The 19,134-nt window shown below is 43.4% G+C and overlaps 1 protein-coding gene across 1 annotated transcript in view; it reads right to left on the bottom strand.

The window, feature by feature from the left end:
- Positions 1-18,765, bottom strand: part of C3H15orf39 (chromosome 3 C15orf39 homolog) — a 47,808-nt gene extending 29,043 nt beyond the window's left edge. Inside the window, exon 1 of the mRNA XM_075857861.1 lies at positions 18,555-18,765. The gene's annotated coding sequence lies outside the window, so the exon portion shown is untranslated. The remainder of the gene's footprint in view (positions 1-18,554) is intronic.
- Positions 18,766-19,134: the final 369 nt, after the last annotated feature.

Raw genomic sequence — 19,134 nt, 5'->3', positions numbered from 1 at the left:
CCATCGCACGCACGCACGCACGCACGCACGCACGCACGCACGCACACACACACACACACACACACGAACACACACACGAACACCTTCATTTCTGTGTGTATTATGGCCATGTATAACCATGATCTATTTTTCATGACAGATGCCTATGATATGACTACTCTTATTCTCACTTTATTGGGGGCAGCTTCTTTGGCTTTTCCCTGATTGTTATTACACCTGTTTATTTGCATTCATGTTTGGGCACATGGTTTCTCCATCTGCTTGACAATCTGTTCGACATTGACCAGCGGGATCTTTTTCAGACACGCTTCATTAGTCCTTGTATTAGTATATATACTTTTTTACAGAAGGTCTCATTATCACATATTTACTTGTTGTATATAGATGGTCAAATTGTTTGCCTATTTGCAGAGATCCTCTGGACCCTCTTATATACTCCTGGCACAAGCGGACGCCCTCATTTGCATTGTACAACTCATTTTTAATCATTTTTTTTGTATACATGTCTTTAATGAAAAAAAAGTTTAAACTTTATTATATTATGATCGTTGTGTAATTATTCACACTGAAGCAGCACTGCACTCATTAAACCCCGTGCCAGGCTGCCAACGTCTATACACGTACTAACTGCACGGGGAATCGGCAGTTATACAGCTATATACGTTCTGGCAGTTGGGAAGGGGTTAACCATTATCTCACTTTATTTCAATTGGTAGGCCAGTGTGGTCCAGGAGCGTCCAGGCGGTGGAATTCTAAGAAGCTGCACAGCTCCTGCACATATGGAAGAAGTTTGCGGGCATAAACCTCTTTAGTTAAGAATTCCATTTTGAATACTGATGGTTCTCTCCTTGTAAAGAAAACGTAATCCTTCAGTAAGATGATGAGAACAGCGTGGCTTCCTGACATTACTGGGCAGAAGACAACGCTGAGCTGATCTGTGAGAGTGAAACAGGAGGTAACGGAAGAAAGTTCCCCCAACACGCACAAAAGTCAATATGACAGAGTTCTGCGCAAACCATTCATTCAAGCCCTACAGCAAAACCAATCACACGGATCCTGTTATTGCAGCAGATCGGCGCTGCAATGTAGATTACAGTAACGTTTTTATTTTAGAAAAACGAGCATTTTTGGCCAAGTTATGACCATTTTTGTATTTATGCAAATGAGGCTTGCAAAAGTCCAACTGGGTGTGTTGAAAAGTAAAAGTACAACTGGGCGTGTATTATGTGCGTACATCGGGGCGTTTTTACTACTTTAACTAGCTGGGCGTTGTGTATAGAAGTATCATCCACTTCTCTTCAGAACGCCCAGCTTCTGGCAGTGCAGACACAGCCGTGTTCTCGAGAGATCACGCTGTGACGTCACTCACTTCCTGCCCCAGGTCCTGCATCGTGTCAGACGAGCGAGGACACATCGGCACCAGAGGCTACAGATGATTCTGCAGCAGCATCGGCGTTTGCAGGTAAGTCGATGTAGCTACTTACCTGCAAACGCTGATGCTGCTGCAGAATCAACTGTAGCCTCTGGTGCCGACACGATGCAGGACCTGTGAGTGACGTCACAGATCTGCACTGCCAGAAGCTGGGCGTTCTGAAGAGAAGTGGATGATACTTCTCATCAGAACGCCCAGCTAGTAAAAGTAGTAAACACGCCCCGATGTACGCACATAATACACGCCCACTTGGACTTTTACTTTTCAACACGCCCAGTTGTACTTTTGCAAGCCTCATTTGCATGAATACAAAAATGGTCATAACTTGGCCAAAAATGCTCCTTTTTTAAAAATAAAAACGTTACTGTAATCTACATTGCAGCGCCGATCTGCTGCAATAGCAGATAGGGGTTGCAAAATCTGGTGACAGAGCCTCTTTAAAGTCATATTTGCACGGCATGTTTTGGAGAATTAAGCGCTCATATTACACCACAAAATACACCTGCAAACAGCTTCCCATTGTTTTCAATGGGGAATATGCTGGTATAGCTCATGGGAGGTTTATTTGTGCGCTGCTGAATTAAAAACAGCCTCCTAAAAATTAGTTTTGTGAAAAAGTAGTGACATAAAACTTCTTGAAGGGTCTTACAATCGGATTTTAACTGTTGACACTTGAAAAAGCACTATAAAAAAATATGCCTCAAAACGGCTTCACAAAAATCAAAACCACTTTGAAAAACAGCTCCAAAAACGCATGGGTTTTAGAGGCGGTTTTCTTATGAATATGGCCTAAGGCCTTAGGGTATGTGCACACACACTAATTACGTCCGTAATTGACGGACGTATTTCGGCCGCAAGTCCCGGACCAAACACAGTGCAGGGAGCCGGGCTCCTAGCATCATAGTTATATACGATGCTAGGAGTCCCTGCCTCGCTGCAGGACAACTGTCACGTACTGAAAACATGATTACAGTACGGGACAGTTGTCCTGCAGCGAGGCAGGGACTCCTAGCATCGTACATAAGTATGATGCTAGGAGCCCGGCTCCCTGCACTGAGTTCGGTCCGGGACTTGCGGCCGAAATACGTCCGTCAATTACGGACGTAATTAGTGTGTGTGCACATACCCTTATTCACACAGAGCAGTGTTAGTGCAGTTTTTTAAGACAACCAGGAGTGGATCGTAAAGGAAGGGGGAGGTATACATAGGAACAATTCCTGGTTGCTGCTACAAAAACTACAATGTGTGAAAAAGAGACCTACAATGTATTTAACAGAAGACTTGGGGTATGTTCACATGGCTTAATTCCAGCCGTGTTTAGGGCGGTGAACGCCGCAGAGGAACTGCTGAAAATACGGAAGCTGAACGCCTCCAAACATCTGCCCATTGATTTCAATGGGAAAAACAGCTTTTCTTTCAGACGTGGTGGTTTTTTACGTGGCAGTTTGAAAAAACGGCATGTAAAAAAAACACCCCGTAAGAAGAAGTACATGTCACTTCTTGAGCCATTTTGGAGCAGTTTTTCTGTGGGTCAATAGAAAAAAAACCGCATAAAAACGCTTGGTGCTTAAAAAACGGCTCAAAAACAGAGGCTGTTTTCAGCTCTGTATTTTACAGCAGTTTTTTTGTTTAGCATGTGAACAGACCCTCAGGGGAGAATTAGCAAAAACCGCAAATGCATCAAAAGTAGCAATTTCAGCAAAACCTTGTGTAAACATACAGATTCATTTAACCCCTTAATGACCGCCGATACGTCTTTTTACGGCGGTCATTAGTGGGCTTTATTCTAGAGCGCCGCCAAACTACGTCGCTGCTGTAGAATAAAGTAAACAGAGCAGGGAGCCGTGAAATCTCCCTGCTCTCAGCTGCCAGAGGCAGCTGAGGGCTGGGGGCGTCCCTGTTCTGCCGGGTGAGATCGATATTAGTATCGATCTCACCTGTTTAACCCTTCAGATGCGGTGCACAATAGCGAGCACCGCATCTGAGTGGTTTTGGAGAGAGGGAGGGAGCTCCCTCTCATCTCACTGACACCCGGCGATAAAATCGCCGAGTGTCTGTGTCTTCTATGGCAGCCGGGGGTCTAATAAAGACCCCCAGGTCTGCCTGCAGCGAATGCCTGCTAGATCATGCCGCAGGCATGACCTAGCAGATGCCTGTCCGTTTTAAACGGGCAGGAAGTAATACACTGCAATACAAAAGTATTGCAGTGTATTATAATAGCGATCGGAGGATAGGGAAGTCCCCTAGTGGGACTAGTAAAAAAGAAAAAAAAGTTTAATAAAGTTAATAAAAAAAAAAAAAAGTGAAAAAAAAAAAATGAAAAACCCAGCTTTTCCCCTTACAAAATGCTTTACTATTAAAAAAAACTACAATAAAGCAAAAAAGTTACACATATTTGGTATCGCCGCGTCCGTAACGACCCCGACTATAAAGCTGTTACATTATTTAACCCGCACTGTGAACACCGTAAAAAATAAAATAAAAAACAATGGAAAAATTGCTGTTTTCTGTTAATCCTGACTTAAAAAAAATGTGATAAAAAGTGATCAAAAAGTCGCATCTACTCTCAAATGGTACCAATAAAAACTGCAAGTCGTCCCGCAAAAAACAAGACCTTATACAGCTATGCCGACGCAAAAATAAAAAAGTTACAGCTCTTCGAATGTGACAATGGAAAAATCTAAAAAATGGCTTGGACATTAGGGCCCAGAATGCCAGCAGGGGGAAGGGGTTAAAGGGCTACATGGTGACAATATTGTAAGATGGCCACCAATCCTAATTTTTGGCTGCATTTGCACCATTTTAACTGCATTCTGGAGCCCTGAGAAGTGTAGATGGGTCAGTGGTGCAGCAGAGGCAGCAGTCGGAATCACCGTGGATGCCACCAACTATCTCTGCAGGAATTTTAGTCCTATACACAACAGAAGGCCTGCAGCCCTACAATAGCTATACTACCCTCTCAGCTGAATGCTGAACTGACGAGATTGCTGGTGGTGCAGCCCCTATCGTTTATGCTGCTGGATACTTCGAGCACATCAAGAAAGCGAGAAGGAGAATGTCCATCCCCGAGCCCCCAGATATGTTTTGGGCAGGTCTCCTGACACAATCTAGGAGTTATGGATAAAAGCATGCTAAAAAGTTTCTGCATCTTATAGTCCAAATGTCAGGTGATTAAGAAGCCATGTCACAGATTATCAACATATAGGGGGTTGCCACCAAGCCGATAAAACACCAGCCCAGATGGTATTTACACTAGCAGGCCGATAAAAGTAAAATATTTCTACCGGCAATGGCAAGTCCCATTATTTTTCCATGATAAAAGTGCATGTGGAATTAGGCCTCATTCACACGGCAGGGTTTCCCGGCCGGGTGCCGGCCGTTCATAAATCGGCCGGCACCCGGCTGCATTAGGAATAATAGACCCCTAATGGGGCTATTCACACGACCGATTTTTTGACGGCCGGAAAATCCGGCCGTCAAAAAATAGGACATGCTCTATCTTTGCCCGGACACCCGGCCGCCCGGCTCCCATAGAAGTCTATGGGGCCGGGTATTACACGGCCATCACCGGAATGTGTTCCGAGTGATGGCCGGGTTTCCCGGCGCTTGCGCTCTATCTCCTCCTCCTCACAGCGCAGAGTGCATGTGAGGAGGAGGAGTTGATGCCATTCTGACGAATGGCATCGCTGTACACTGTGTTGCAGGGCCGGGGTGTACAGCAGGTGGAGGGAGCGCTGCGCTGGCTCCCTTCCCCTGCTTGTTAAAAGCACCCTGGCTCGGCGACACCTTCGATGGCGCCGCTAGTAGTAGTAGCAGCAGCTGCTGCGGCTGCTACTACTGTAGCGACGCCACTATAGCAGAGCGGGGAGGTATCTCCCCGCTCTGCTATGTGCTAGCCGCACTTTAGCTCCTTGAAGGAGCGGAATCCCCGTGTTTTCGGGGATTCCGCTCCTGGACAGAGCGCTTGATGTCTCTGTCCATATCTGGGCAGTGACATCAGGGGAAACTCCTGAAGCGGAATCCCCGAACACATGGGGATTCCCCTTCAGGAGCTGCCGCTGATGTCACTGTCCGGATCTACCCGGCCCGGCACGGATGCATAACTTTATGCAAACCGGCCGGGCAAAATGGCCGATTTTACCGGCCGACACTCGGGCTCGGGAACGACCCGGTCGTGTGAATCCCGCCTTAGGTTACTTCATATTTGGATTGGGTACTCCTCCTTTGCCAAGCCGCCCAGCCCTAGGAACATCAGCAGCGTCAGGACTAAATCAAGTGTGAAATTGGCACTGGTGGGAGATTGCAATGGCAAGGCAGCGGAGAGTCAGAGAGACATTCTACCGGCCAGACATGTGCACACTGCCTGCCTAGCCTAGAGAATCAAGCGCAGAGGTTGGAGGAAGATACGGACTGAGGGTTTTTTTTTTTGTTCCAGCTGAGTTTTAGTGATTGGGGGAAACTTATTAAGACTGGCGTTTCAGACTCTTAATCTTATTTGCGCAGTTATGTTATAAATATGGTAATTTGGCTATACTTGCCAAATAATAGGAGGTGACGCTTTTTTTTTTTTTCACTCTGGGCAGTGCAATGTTTTCTGAATGACGCTGTCCAATCAGCATACAGCTTCTCCTCCTTTCCTGCCCAGCAACACAGTGTGATCATATAGTATACAGCTTCCATTCCCAACTGTTTTCAACAGGTGATACCTCCTGGCATTTCACAGCTAGAACTGGTGGCGTATGAAAGATTTCATATGCCTCCAGAACCGCTGTTCTAGGTGGTCCACATCTGGTGATCCTGCCCTCCAGCCACAGTCTCTCACACTGTGTGAAGCAGCTTTGTGCTGATTGGACAGCATCAGAGGCTGTGAGGTAGCTCCACCTCAGGAGAGTCGCTGAGTTTGACACCCACTTGTCTAGTATAAGCTCATTTACATACTTAGAAAAAAGCTCATAGCTTTAAAATTAAACTTTTTGGGACACAATTTTCACTAGCATTATCAGTGTGACAGCGCCTTTTAGATTGGCTAGGACATAGGGAATTATGAAACTCATGACAGAACCTCTTTAAAGCGTCTGTCCCCAGATTATAAATGCCCTATCTCCTACATAATCTGATCGGCGCTGGAATGTAGATAACAGCAGTGGTTTTTATTTTGAAAAACAATCATTTCTGAGCAATTTTAGATTTATGCTAATTAGTTTCTTAATGCCCAACTGAGCGTGTTTTTACTTTTTACGAACTGGGCGTTGTACAGAGAAGTGTATGACCTAGTGTGTATGAACCTCCGTCTTCTTTTTTGTGTACCCCTCCCAGTCAGAGGTCGCACTACATAATTTCCTGCATAGTAAAAGTACTTCTCCTAGCATTTTTGTGGAGTATTTTTAGCCAAGGAGAAGTATGCAATTTGCAGTAATTCAAATTAGTATTACGTAGGGATTATCCGGGTTGTGATTTTTTTTTTTGTAATGGCTGGAAATGAAATAAACAAATCAAAGGAAGTAGTACTTACCTTTCCTTTACCCCGGCAAATCAGTGCTGACACTCCGGCAGCCCTCTGCAGCGGTCACATGCTACGTGCATGTAAACAACCTCCGGGAATCCTGCTGGAGCGTCAGTGCTGAAATGCCAGGGGGGGGGGGGGGTTTGGGGGATGGAGTACTGCCTTTTTTTGTTAATTTTTTTTTCTTTTGCAATGGTTGTAAATTAAAATATTCACAACCCCGATAACCCCTTAATGACCCGGCCTGAAAAGGCCTTCATGAGCAGCTAATTTTTTTTTGTTTTTGTCTCTCAGCTGCTATAACTTTTATTTTTTTCGTTAACATGACTGTATGAGGCATTGATTTATGCGGGAGAAATAGTTTTTTTTTTTCTGCGTGGTTTGGAGGTAGAAAAATTTTGATGCATAGTTAATTTTTGCGGTGTGAATATAGGAAAAATGGATTTTAAGCATTGTTTCACACTAAATAACCTATTGAATTAATTTTTCAGGTTATTATGGTCGTGTAGATACCTAATATATGTAGTTTTTTTTTTGTTTTTATGAAACGTATGGGCAATAAAATGTATTTTATGCTGTATAATTACTCTCTTTTGGGACTTTATTTTATTGTTGCTTTTTTTTTTTATCCCAGGATGGGAAAACTTTACTTTTTTACTTATAATGTGTTAGCATACTCTTGTATGCGGATACATTACACTGTGCCACTATGACAAAGGCTGCTGTTAGGGCAGTACATAGTGTGCCCTAACAGCATGCATATTGAACAGAGCACGCCATGGTTCCTTTCTAGGTCTCCAGGGCTGACTGCAGAGGATTCCCCCAGTCTCCGATCCCATCAACAAGTTTCTCCTGGGAGCCCCCTTTGATCATGCCACGGAACGCAGCAAACAAAGAGTTAATCAGTTGGGGTCGACGTTTTTTCTGACCCCAGCTGTATTCAGAAGGTCGCTCTAAGTTCAGGTGCTGTTAGTTACAACTCCTGCTTAGACTATAAGCACTCATAACCCTCTTCTACAGCGACACCAATAGATTTGGTTTAAGGGTTAAAAATGAGCTATTTATGCAGGGAAAAAGATCTAGAACTTATTCCAATGCTTTTATGCATAAACAACGAGTTTAGGTAATACTGAAACTTTTTAATATTGCACACTAAACATAAAACGGTCACTCGGGACTAGGGCAGAGGACCATGCGAATAGACCAAGTCAAAGCAAAAAATAGTGGAACTGAAAACGTATGTGCACACTCAAAATTAAAAAACTTCTGAAAATACGGAGCTATTTTCAAGGGAAAAATCGTTTTTTACGGATGTTTTTGGAGCTGTTTTTCTATAGTCAATGAAAAACTGCTCCAAAAACTGCTCAAAAAATGACATGCGCTTTTTTCGGGGGCGTTTTTTTACGGGGCCGTTTTGAAAAACGGCCGAGTAAAAAAAATGCCGTATTTCCCATCGAAAACAATGGGCAGACGTTTTTCGGGACGTTTACAGCCTGAAAACACTACGTGTGCACATACCCAAACAGTGGAACTTGACAAAAGTTATGTGCCTGGCCTATCGACCCCAGACATCAATTTTATTTGGATTGCGCAAGTCTGTGGTTCAGGGGGGCATGGTAAATATAGGCAGTACTATACAGTGCCTCCCCAAAACACAAAAATGCGCAATCAAACTAAAATGCATGTACACGAGTACTGTGCCGCCAGTGCCGTCCTCCTGCTCAAAGTGAACCCAGTCTCATGCGCAAGAATACGCATGCGACTGATTTCAAGGTGTTCAGGAACCTTTAAGGCATCAATGACACCTGTTCGGGTATGTTCACACGCACTAATTACGGACGTAATTCGGGCGTTTTTGCCCCGAATTACGTCCGAAAATAGCGCCTCAATAGCGCTGACAAACATCTGCCCATTGAAAGCAATGGGCATACGTTTGTCTGTTCACACGAGGCGTATATTTACGCGCCGCTGTCAAATGACGGCGCGTAAATAGACGCCCGCTTCAAAGAAGTGACCTGTCACTTCTTTGGCCGTAATTGGAGCCGTTATTCATTGACTCCAATGAATAGCAGCGCCAATTACGTCCGTAATTGACGTGACGTTCAAGCGCCTGCACATGCCGTTACGGCTGAAATTACGGGGATGTTTTCAGGCTGAAACATCCCCGTAATTTCAGCCGTTACGGACGCCCTCGTGTCCGTACCCTTCAGGATTTAATGCGACCTTTGCTCCCAGTAATACATGCTGGATGCTAGCTCTGTGAGTACAGGATGCTGCTATCTTCACTAACTCATGTATCAGCACAGCTTCATTACTGTTCTGCTTTCCCCTTCCTCTCTCCCTTGTGTTGACAGACACTGATGTTGAGCAGTGTATGATCCTGTAGTTTTTATTGAAACCAATTGCAAATATGTTTTATTAAAATAGATAGGTCATGTTCACACAGCGTTTTAAAAAAACAAAACCACAAACCGGCATGTAAACGTGTGAAATAAACAAAAAATACGGGCGTTTTTTTTATGCACTTTTTGGCGTTTTCTGCCACCTAATTAGGCCTCCTATTGACTATGGGAGCAAGAATTGACATGACTCCTTTTTCTATGCACCACATAATTTAACCCCTTAATAACCAGGCTATTTTTTAAGTTTTTCCATCGTCGCATTCCAAGAGCTATAACCTTTTTATTTTTGCGTCGACATAGCTGTATAAGGTCTTGTTTTTTGCGAGACAAGTTGTATTTTTTAATAGCACCATTTTGAGGTACATATTATTTATTGATTAACTTTTATTAACTTTTTTTTGGGGGGGGGGATAGAAAAAAAATCTGAAGTCTCGCCACTCTTTTTTGCGTCCTAAATCTACGCCGTTTACCATGTGGTATAAATAACATAACAACTTTATTCAGCGGGTTGTTACGATTGCAACGATACCAAATTTGTATAGTTTTTGTATGTTTTACTACTTTTACACAGTAAAAACACTTTTTTTTCAAAATTATTTGTTTTTGTGTCTCCATATTTGAAGAGCCGTAACGTTTTTATTTTTTCGCCGATGTGGTTGTATGAGGGATTTTTTTTTGCGTGAAGACTTGTAGTTTTTATTGGTACCATTTCGGAGTAGATGCAACAGCAATTTTTCAGTCGATTTTTATTTTTTACGGCGTTCACCGTGCGGGTTAAATAATGTAATGTCTTCATAGTCGTGGTCGTTACGGACGCAGCGATACCAAATATGTGTAACTTTTTAACTTTGTTTTTTTTTTTTAATAGTAAAGCAGTTTGTAAGGGGAAAAAGTGGGTTTTTCATTTTTTTTTTATTAACTTTATTCAACTTTTTTATTAGTCCCACTAGGGGACTTCACTATGCAATCCTCCGATCGGTATTATAATACACTGCAATACTTTTGTATTGCAGTATATTACTGCCTGTCCGTTTAAAACGGACAGGCATCTGCTAGGTTATGCCTCTGGCATGATCTAGCAGGTATTCATTACAGGCAGACCTGGGGGCCTTTATTAGGCCCCCGGCTGCCATTGGAGACACAGACACTCGGCGATCTTATCGCCGGGTGTCGGTGGGATGAGAGGGAGCTCCCTCCCTCTCTCCAAAACAACTCAGATGCGTTGCTTGCTATTGAGCACCGCATCTGAGGGGTTAAACGGGTGAGTTCGATACTAATATCGAGCAGTGACGCTCCCAGCCCTCAGCTACCTCTGGCAGCTGAGAGCAGGGAGATTTGACAGCTCCCTGCTCTGTTTACTTATTCCGATGACGCGACGTAAAAAGTCTATGGCATCGGAATAAGGCCCGTTAGTGACCGACGTAAAAAGACTATGGGCCGGTCACTAAAGGGTTAAATAAGTACTCGTAAAAAGCATTTTGTATGTACCAACGGCGCGCTTTCCCATTGATGTCAATGGGAACCTTAATCAAGCGTTTAACGCGTATTTCAGCATGTACAATGCGCCAAAATACGAGTCGAATACACGACATGTGAACATGGCCATACAATGCAATAATAATAATAATCATAATAAAAAAAATTACTGAAAAAGGTGTCCATAGCCTTTCTAGATCTCCTTCACACTGGATTTTTGTCTGTCGTTTTTTATTTAAGCAGAATGAAAAAACCGTATGCAAAATGGTTGTGCTACAAAACACATGTATCCCCTATCCACAGGATAGGGGATACATGTGTGATCGCTGGGGGTCCGACTGCTGGGAGCCCCAGAGATGAGGAGAACGGGGAACCGAAAGTCCCCTTTAAGTGCTCAATGAGCAGCTTGGGACTTCCACGTTCGATGTCCGGCTTGTGTGTGTGGCAGCTCTGAAGAAATTAATGGAGTGCCGGCCGCGCTTGTGCACATGCGTGACTGGCGCTCCATTCATTCTTTTAGCGCTCCCGGACACACAAGCCGGACACAAAACCCAGGAGTCCCAAGCATCTCATGGGGGACTTTCGGGCCACTGATCTCCTTATCGCTGGGGGTCCCAGTGGTCAGACCCCCAGCGATCACACAGGGGATACATGTATTTTGTAGCACAACCCCTTTAATGATCGGGCCTGAAAAGGTCTTAAAGAGGCTCTGTCACCAGATTAAAAATGCCCTCTCTCCTACATCAGTTTATCGGCGCTGGAATGTAGTTACTAGTAATGTGTTTTTATTTTAAAAACGATCTTTTTTTAACCAAGTTTGACCTTTAGAACATTTATGCAAATGAGGTTCTTAATGCCCAACTGGGCGTTTTTTAACTTTCAACCAAGTGGGCGTATTACAAAGAGGTGTATGACGCTGGCCAATCCGCATCATACACCTCTCTGTCTTACACCCAAGCTAGATTCACTGAGCAGCGTGATCTCTGTTTGTGGTCGTAAATGGGTTAAATAAAGTATGAACGGTTTTTAACCTTGGATCCTGGAGAACGGGGAAGATTTCATACGCCAATCTTAATAAACAGTTCGCTGGCGTAGAACGCAACACATTTATGTGTGTCCCATCTTTCGGCTAGATTTGTGTCCAATCCACATTTAAAACAAATAACAAAAAGTCATCTCACCACTTCTCCCCTCAGGCTCTCACAGCAGGCCGAGGCACATACAAGGTACTGACACCGAGCAACATCAGGGCCTTATATGCGAAACAGCACTCATCGTCCCGAGTACTGCTTCACATACAAAGTCCTAACGCTGCCCGCAGTCAGGACATTGTATGAACCGCTGCCTGCTGGGAGAAGCGGAGCAGTGTGTACATTTTGTTTATTTTTTATTGTCCGATGGGAAAGGTGGCGTGGATGGGGGGGGGGGGAATGTACGGGGTCCGGCTAAGAGCTAGCGTAGACTTCTATTTTTTACGCAACTTTCTGCTGTAAATTATAGTAAATCTGTCGCTCCACTGGTGGCCCCGTCCCTTTGATTGAGCCATGCCCCTTTTTTCAAAAGTGGCGACGGTGACGTAAAATGGCTAAAAGTCGAAATTTGCCTCACAACTTGTAACTTTTGCAACATTTCTACATCAGAAAACGGACGTAGAGAAGTTAATAAATTCCCTCCAGAAGTGTTTTGTCTTTGCTCCTATGAGAACCGACTCAGCGTTCTTTCTACGTGCACCAAGCTCGATTGTGAGATTACACCTGCAGCAAGGAAAGGCGGTGAGCTGATTTTCATACTTTTTATCCTTCCTAGTTGTCTTAAAAAAAATCTGCAATATGGCATGAGACGATTTGGAAACCTGCATGCATTTTTTCAGAAGTATGTGTATGGGGTTTTGTTAAACCCTATTCACTTGCATTGTGATGTACTTTATTAGTGGATTTTTTTGGTACAGAGAAACTTAAAACTATAACAAATATTCCGCTCTCAGCAATTGGGCCAATTTTTGTCTTAAAGGAACAGTGTCATCACAATTTTTTTTTAAATATGTTAAAGATGTTAGTGCTTTATTAAAAACGTTTATATTTATTTGTGTGTTTGTGTTTTACTTTTTCTTATTTTTACACTTTTTCTTCCCTATGGGGGCTGCCATTTTTTTTTCCATTTCTGTATGTGTCGATTAACGACACATACAGACATGGAATACGGCAGCCACAGTCCCATAGGGACTGCGAACGGGGCCCGTTCCATCCACTAACAGATTACTACTTCCGGTCGCGGCTTCCGGACTTGTGCACTTGGACCAGCGGCAGCAGACGGAGCGGACGGGCCGGAGGGAGCCGCGGCGGCAGGAGCAGGTAAGAGATTTCTATGTATGTTCGTGTACGTTTACTACTGTATGTAAACCTACTACACTGTGTGTTAGCTCAAAAAATGGCGACACACAGTGTCGGAGGTTAGACCGTTCAAACCCCTCGTTTATCCCGGCACTAGCCAGGATAAAGGAGGGGGGGATGCTGAGAGCTCACTAGAGCGAGGACTTTTTACCCAATTTTGCAATGCTGCAATTTTGGGAATAGCTCCATCTAGTGACCAGCAATGGGAAATATTATAAATTAGAATTAATTTATAATATTTCCTGACTCGTGAAAAAAATAAAAAAAATTTGAACAATGTTTAATCACCTACACACTAAATGTTTAATTAAAAAAAAAAACATGTTTTTCTGGCAACACATTCCCTTTAAAGCCGATCTGTCAGCTCTCGTATTTTACCTTATCTGAGCGCAGTGTAGGTTAGAGGGGCAGATGCTGAGCTCAGGGATACATCGTTTTCTAGGATTTGATTCAGTAAGCCGGACCCACAGGCTCTCTCTATGTGAGTCCTGGTAGCATTTAAACAGCTTTTGACCGGAAAATACAAGTCAAATGATAGAAGACACACACACATATATATATATATATATATATATATATACATACATATACACACTGCCGTTCAAAAGTTTGGGGTCACCAAGACAATTTTGTGTTTTCCATGAAAACTCACACTTATATTTATCAAATGAGTTGCAAAATGACTAGAAAATATAGTCAAGACATTGACAAGGTTAGAAATAATAATTTTTATTTGAAATAATAATTTTCTCCTTCAAACGTTGCTTTCGTCAAAGAATGCTCCATTTTCCGCAATTACAGTATTGCAGACCTTTGGCATTCTAGCTGTTAATTTGCTGAGGTAAATTGGGAGAAATTTCACCCCATGCTACCAGAAGGCCCTCCCACAAGTTGGATTGGCTTGATGGGCACTTCTTGCGTACCATACGGTCAAGCTGCTCCCACAACAGCTCTATGGGGTTGAGATCTGGTGACTACGCTGGCCACTCCATTACAGATAGAATACCGGCTGCCTGCTTCTTCCCTAAATAGTTCTTGCATAATTTGGATCTGTGCTTTGGGTCATTGTCTTGTTGTAGGATGAAATTGGCTCCAATCAAGCGCTGTCCACAGGGTATGGCATGGCGTTGCAAAATGGAGTGATAGCCTTCCTTATTCAAAATCCCTTTTACCTTGTACAAATCTCCCACTTTACCAGCACCAAAGCAACCCCAGATCATCATATTACCTCCACCATGCTTGACAGATGGCGTCAGGCACTCTTCCAGCATCTTCTCAGTTGTTCTGCGTCTCACAAATGTTCTTCTGTGTGATCCAAACACCTCAAACTTCAATTCGTCTGTCCATAACACTTTTTTCCAATCTTCCTCTGTCCAATGTCTGTGTGCTTTTGCCCATATTAATCTTTTCCTTTTATTAGCCTGTCTCAGATATGGCTTTTTCTTTGCCACTCTGCCCTGAAGGCTAGCATCCCGGAGTCGCCTCTTCACTGTAGACATTGACACTGGCGTTTTGCGGGTACTATTTAATGAAGCTACCAGTTGAGGACCTGTGAGGCGTCTATTTCTCAAACTAGAGACTCTAATGTACTTGTCTTGTTGCTCAGTTGTGCAGCGGGGCCTCCCACTTCTCTTTCTACTCTGGTTAGAGCCTGTTTGTGCTGTCCTCAGAAGGGAGTAGTACACACCGTTGTAGGAAATCTTCAGTTTCTTGGCAATTTCTCGCATGGAATAGCCTTCATTTCTAAGAACAAGAATAGACTGTCGAGTTTCACATGAAAGCTCTCTTTTTCTAGCCATTTTGAGAGTTTAATTGAACCCACAAATGTAATGCTCCAGATTCTCAACTAGCTCAAAGGAAGGTCAGTTTTATAGCTCCTCTAAACAGCAAAACTGTTTACAGCGGTGCTAACATAATTGCACAAGGGTTTTCAAGTGTTTTCTAATCATCCATTAGCCTTTGTGAGAGATAAATGGTTAATGCTCTTATGACTATACAGAATAATGGGTATTTTAGAAAGGTTAAGAGAAGAAATAGTTTGCAGATGCTCTGCCGTCCCTTGAAATTGCAAACAGATGGAGGTCAATCGCTTGACCACCCCCCTAAGCATAAAGGAAACCTAAGGGAATACCTGGTGCTCCACCAATGAGCTTTTATGGGAAAGGAAGATGTAAGGCTTGAACATACAGATGACTCATATGTTATGGAATGTTCTTTGTTCGTCTGATGCTATAAGTATGAGCACTGTAGTTCAATAAATGAGAAGTATTACTTTGAGAACTTGGTCTCAGTGTGTCTTTACTTCTCCGAGCTCGCACCCCCCCCCCCCCCCACCTGATTTGAACCTGCATAGATGATCAAGGCGTAAAGTGACCCCATTGCGATCACACCTTCTAACACAGTTAGCAAACACAATGTACCATTAGAACACTGGAGTGATGGTTGCTGGAAATGGGCCTCTATACACCTATGTAGATATTGCATTAAAACCAGATGTTTGCAGCTAGAATAGCCATTTACCACATTAACAATGTATAGAGTGTATTTCTGAGTAATTTAATGTTATCTTCATTGAAAAAAACGGTGCTTTTCTTTCAAAAATGAGGAAATTTCTAAGTAACCCTAAACTTTTGAACGGTATTGTGTGTATGTATGTATGTATGTATGTATATGTATATATATATATATATATATATATATATATATATATATATATCCCTGAGCTCAGCATCTGCCCCCTTAGGCTATTCTGTCCTTAGATAGGGTGCAATACAAGACCTGACAGATCTGTTTTAAAGGGGATCACTGAAACGTATACATTAAGGTGCATCCCCTATATTTGTATACCAGACACATTCGGAGGAATTCATTAAGGCCTTATTAAGACAAACTTTGAATACATGAAAACAACGGCCGTCACACGGATGCATGTATTTCAATGGGGCCGTTCACATGGCCGTTGTTTCAAAGAACCATGTGAAGCGTCCGCGGACGTGAAAAATTTAAGTTTTTCACGTCCGAATTTCCCCACGTTCATCTGAATACGGCATTTTATACGTCAGTCTGAATATAAAGAAAGCTGGAGTAATATGTGACAGGTTTATTAAGAGGCAAATATTAATAAATGTGTTGAATCTTTTGGCCAGTCCTGAGTGCTGTGTCACAAAAACGTCTTTACCCGGTGTCAAGAATTAATTTTATCGATCTAAAATATTTAATAACACATAAAGTACAGTCATCTTTTGCAATTCCCTTTTTACTGTCACTTTAAACATGATTTAATTGGTGGTGTACACCTGGTATATAATAATAATTTAAGATGAAATTCTCTTTAAGTAATATTAATACTTTGCATATTACCCGGTATCAGTACATTGTATGAGCCGCGTCATGCTAAGGGGACACGGAGAGGAGAAAAGTCGTAATAAGGTGAGTATGTTTTTTAATTATTCAATTGAGGGGTGTTAGGCCTCTACTTACGCCCCCAGAGTAAAATCTACTATAATTTATGCCAGTTTTCTTTACAATAAATTTGGCAAGCCGCTGTGGCCCCACCCCTTTAGGAAAGCCACACCCCTTTCACATGTAGGACATGTAGGGGACGTCATGAGACATTCTAAGAATATATATACCAGATGTATTTTGTAAGGAAGCAGGGTATTACTATGTATAGAAGTATAAACGCATGTTTCCTATGGTTGTCATAATCTGATTGGTTAATGTGTTACTGAAAGTAGATAAATAAAGGCAGAGCTTGGAGCAATCCAGACTGGTACACCACAACTTCTGGTGTTGAGAAGGAGCTCAGGTGGGCACGGTTCATGACTACTCTGACAGACCGTGTGCCGTGCCATCCATTCCCATAGAATATAAAATAAGTGTACCCATCGCTCCTCCCCTCAGCTGCTCATACAAGGTCCTGATGCCAAGCAGCAGTCCGGAGTTCTGCGCCACAAACAACATCCTAACGCTGCCCGGCGTCAGTACGTTGTACGAGCTGCGCCATGCTGAGGGACACAGAGAGTGGTAAGGTGAGTTATATATATATATACACACACACACTTCACTTGTCCAAAGGGGGGTGGTTTTGATGTGGGAGAGGTAGTAAGCCGCTACCTTGCTACGTCCCACAGAGTGGAACCTATGCCAGCTAGGAGATTGCGTAGATTTCCACTATAATTTGACGGTTTTCTGGCCTAAACTAAAATATATTTGTCAAGCCACTGTGGCCCCGCCCTTTTCACAAGAGTGTCGTGAGTCGTGGAAAAAGGCTGCAAATCGCAACTTTCGAAGCCCTTTACGACTTTTTCTATGCCAGTTTTCAGCCCTGTTCACACAGAGTTTTTTAAACGAGTTTTTGACGTGGAAACCGCGCCGCAAAACTCGTCAAAAACCGCCCAAAAATGCCTCCCATTGATTTCAATGGGAGTTGGACGAGTTTTTTTTTACCGCGAGTAAAAAAAACTTTGTCGCGGTAAAAAGAAGCGTCATGACCCATCTTGAGGCGGTTTCCACCTCCAAAACCCCATTTCAATCAGTCAGAAAGAGGAAAAAAAACTACTCGACGAGCGTTTTGACGAGTTTTTGTCAAACCACTGTGCAAAAAACGTCTGGAGCAGTTTTTGCAGGAGGAATTTTCCTCCTGCAAAAAAACTCTGTGTGAATACAGCCTTATGGTTGATTAATCCCCCCCATTGGCTTGTCCTTACGGGCGGCAGTGGCTGGTACTGTTGCTCATCCCATTCAACGAACAAACATGGAGGATAGGCCATCAACATAGAACCCCTTTAGTTGGAAAGCAAAGATTACTCACTCAAGCTCTCCCACTATTTCCAACATCTACAACAATTTCAGAAATATAAAAAAAAAAAGGGGGGGGGGGAGCTTTTTAAGACACTCCCTTTTCAGAAGTTTTTGCTACCTTTCTGTACAGAAAAATGTTCAGTGTCTGCCCCGTATTCCTAAACGGCCATGTGCTGTTGGCAGCATATAGTTCCCACTATATTATAAATCACATACTGTATATAGGTGTTATTATCAGTACACTACAGCTAATAGTCCAAACATGAAACCCCCGTCTACTACATGTGGGGCAATCCTAGATCTCCATCATATGTATAGTGACTGGTGGAAACAGCCCATAGAGCATACCGCATGTGTGAATACTGGCGTTACACCCCATCCATTGTGCAGGGGACATACACACGTGACTAGATCACACACCCGGAGCACGGGGAACCAGCAATTCATCCAAACCCAGCAAAGCAGCAGTGAGGCGCTAGTCAACGAGCTCCCACGTAGAGTACAATGCAGCACAGCAGCCGTGTAAATAGTGGCCAGTCTATACTTACATGCGTTTTGCGGAGTCCTCAGCGCCGGGCTGCCAACTACTCGTTGCATCTGCTTCTTCTTATTGCCAGTAGCTGCGGAGCTTTTTACTATATCCGAGGCTGCGCCGTGCAACAAATGGCTGGAACGCGAGTGTCTTCGAGGAAATGTCTCATAGTATAAAAGTCAACAAGACATCAGTGTGTACATCCTGCACGTTGTCACCGAGCGGAGCGACTGAACCTGAAGGGGAGGGGAGGGCACGGCCAGCTCGTGAGGAAAGGGGGGAGGGGCGCGTATGTGGGGGAGGAAGAGAATGGGTTTGAGAGGAAACAGCCGGGTTAGAGGAGCAGGCGAAGTCCGGGGAAGTGTGGCTTGTGGTGAGATGCAGAGCCGCAGTCTGTTAATACATCCAGATGTTACTTTACTTGGCGCAGGGAACGCGTTTTCTTTGCGTATTTGCATTTAAACAAATATCCATAGGATGGACTGGTGGTGGCTGCCTCATTCCGGTGCCAAGAGCTAAAAATACAAGTGCACAAATATGTATGTAAATGAACGTGGCTACACTATGAGCCTATCTTATGTCATGCAGTAAACGTC

Source organism: Rhinoderma darwinii, chromosome 3 (assembly GCF_050947455.1).
Source record: "Rhinoderma darwinii isolate aRhiDar2 chromosome 3, aRhiDar2.hap1, whole genome shotgun sequence".
In the NCBI taxonomy this organism is placed as follows: Eukaryota; Metazoa; Chordata; class Amphibia; order Anura; family Rhinodermatidae; genus Rhinoderma; species Rhinoderma darwinii.
This window is presented reverse-complemented; position numbering and strand designations above follow the sequence as displayed.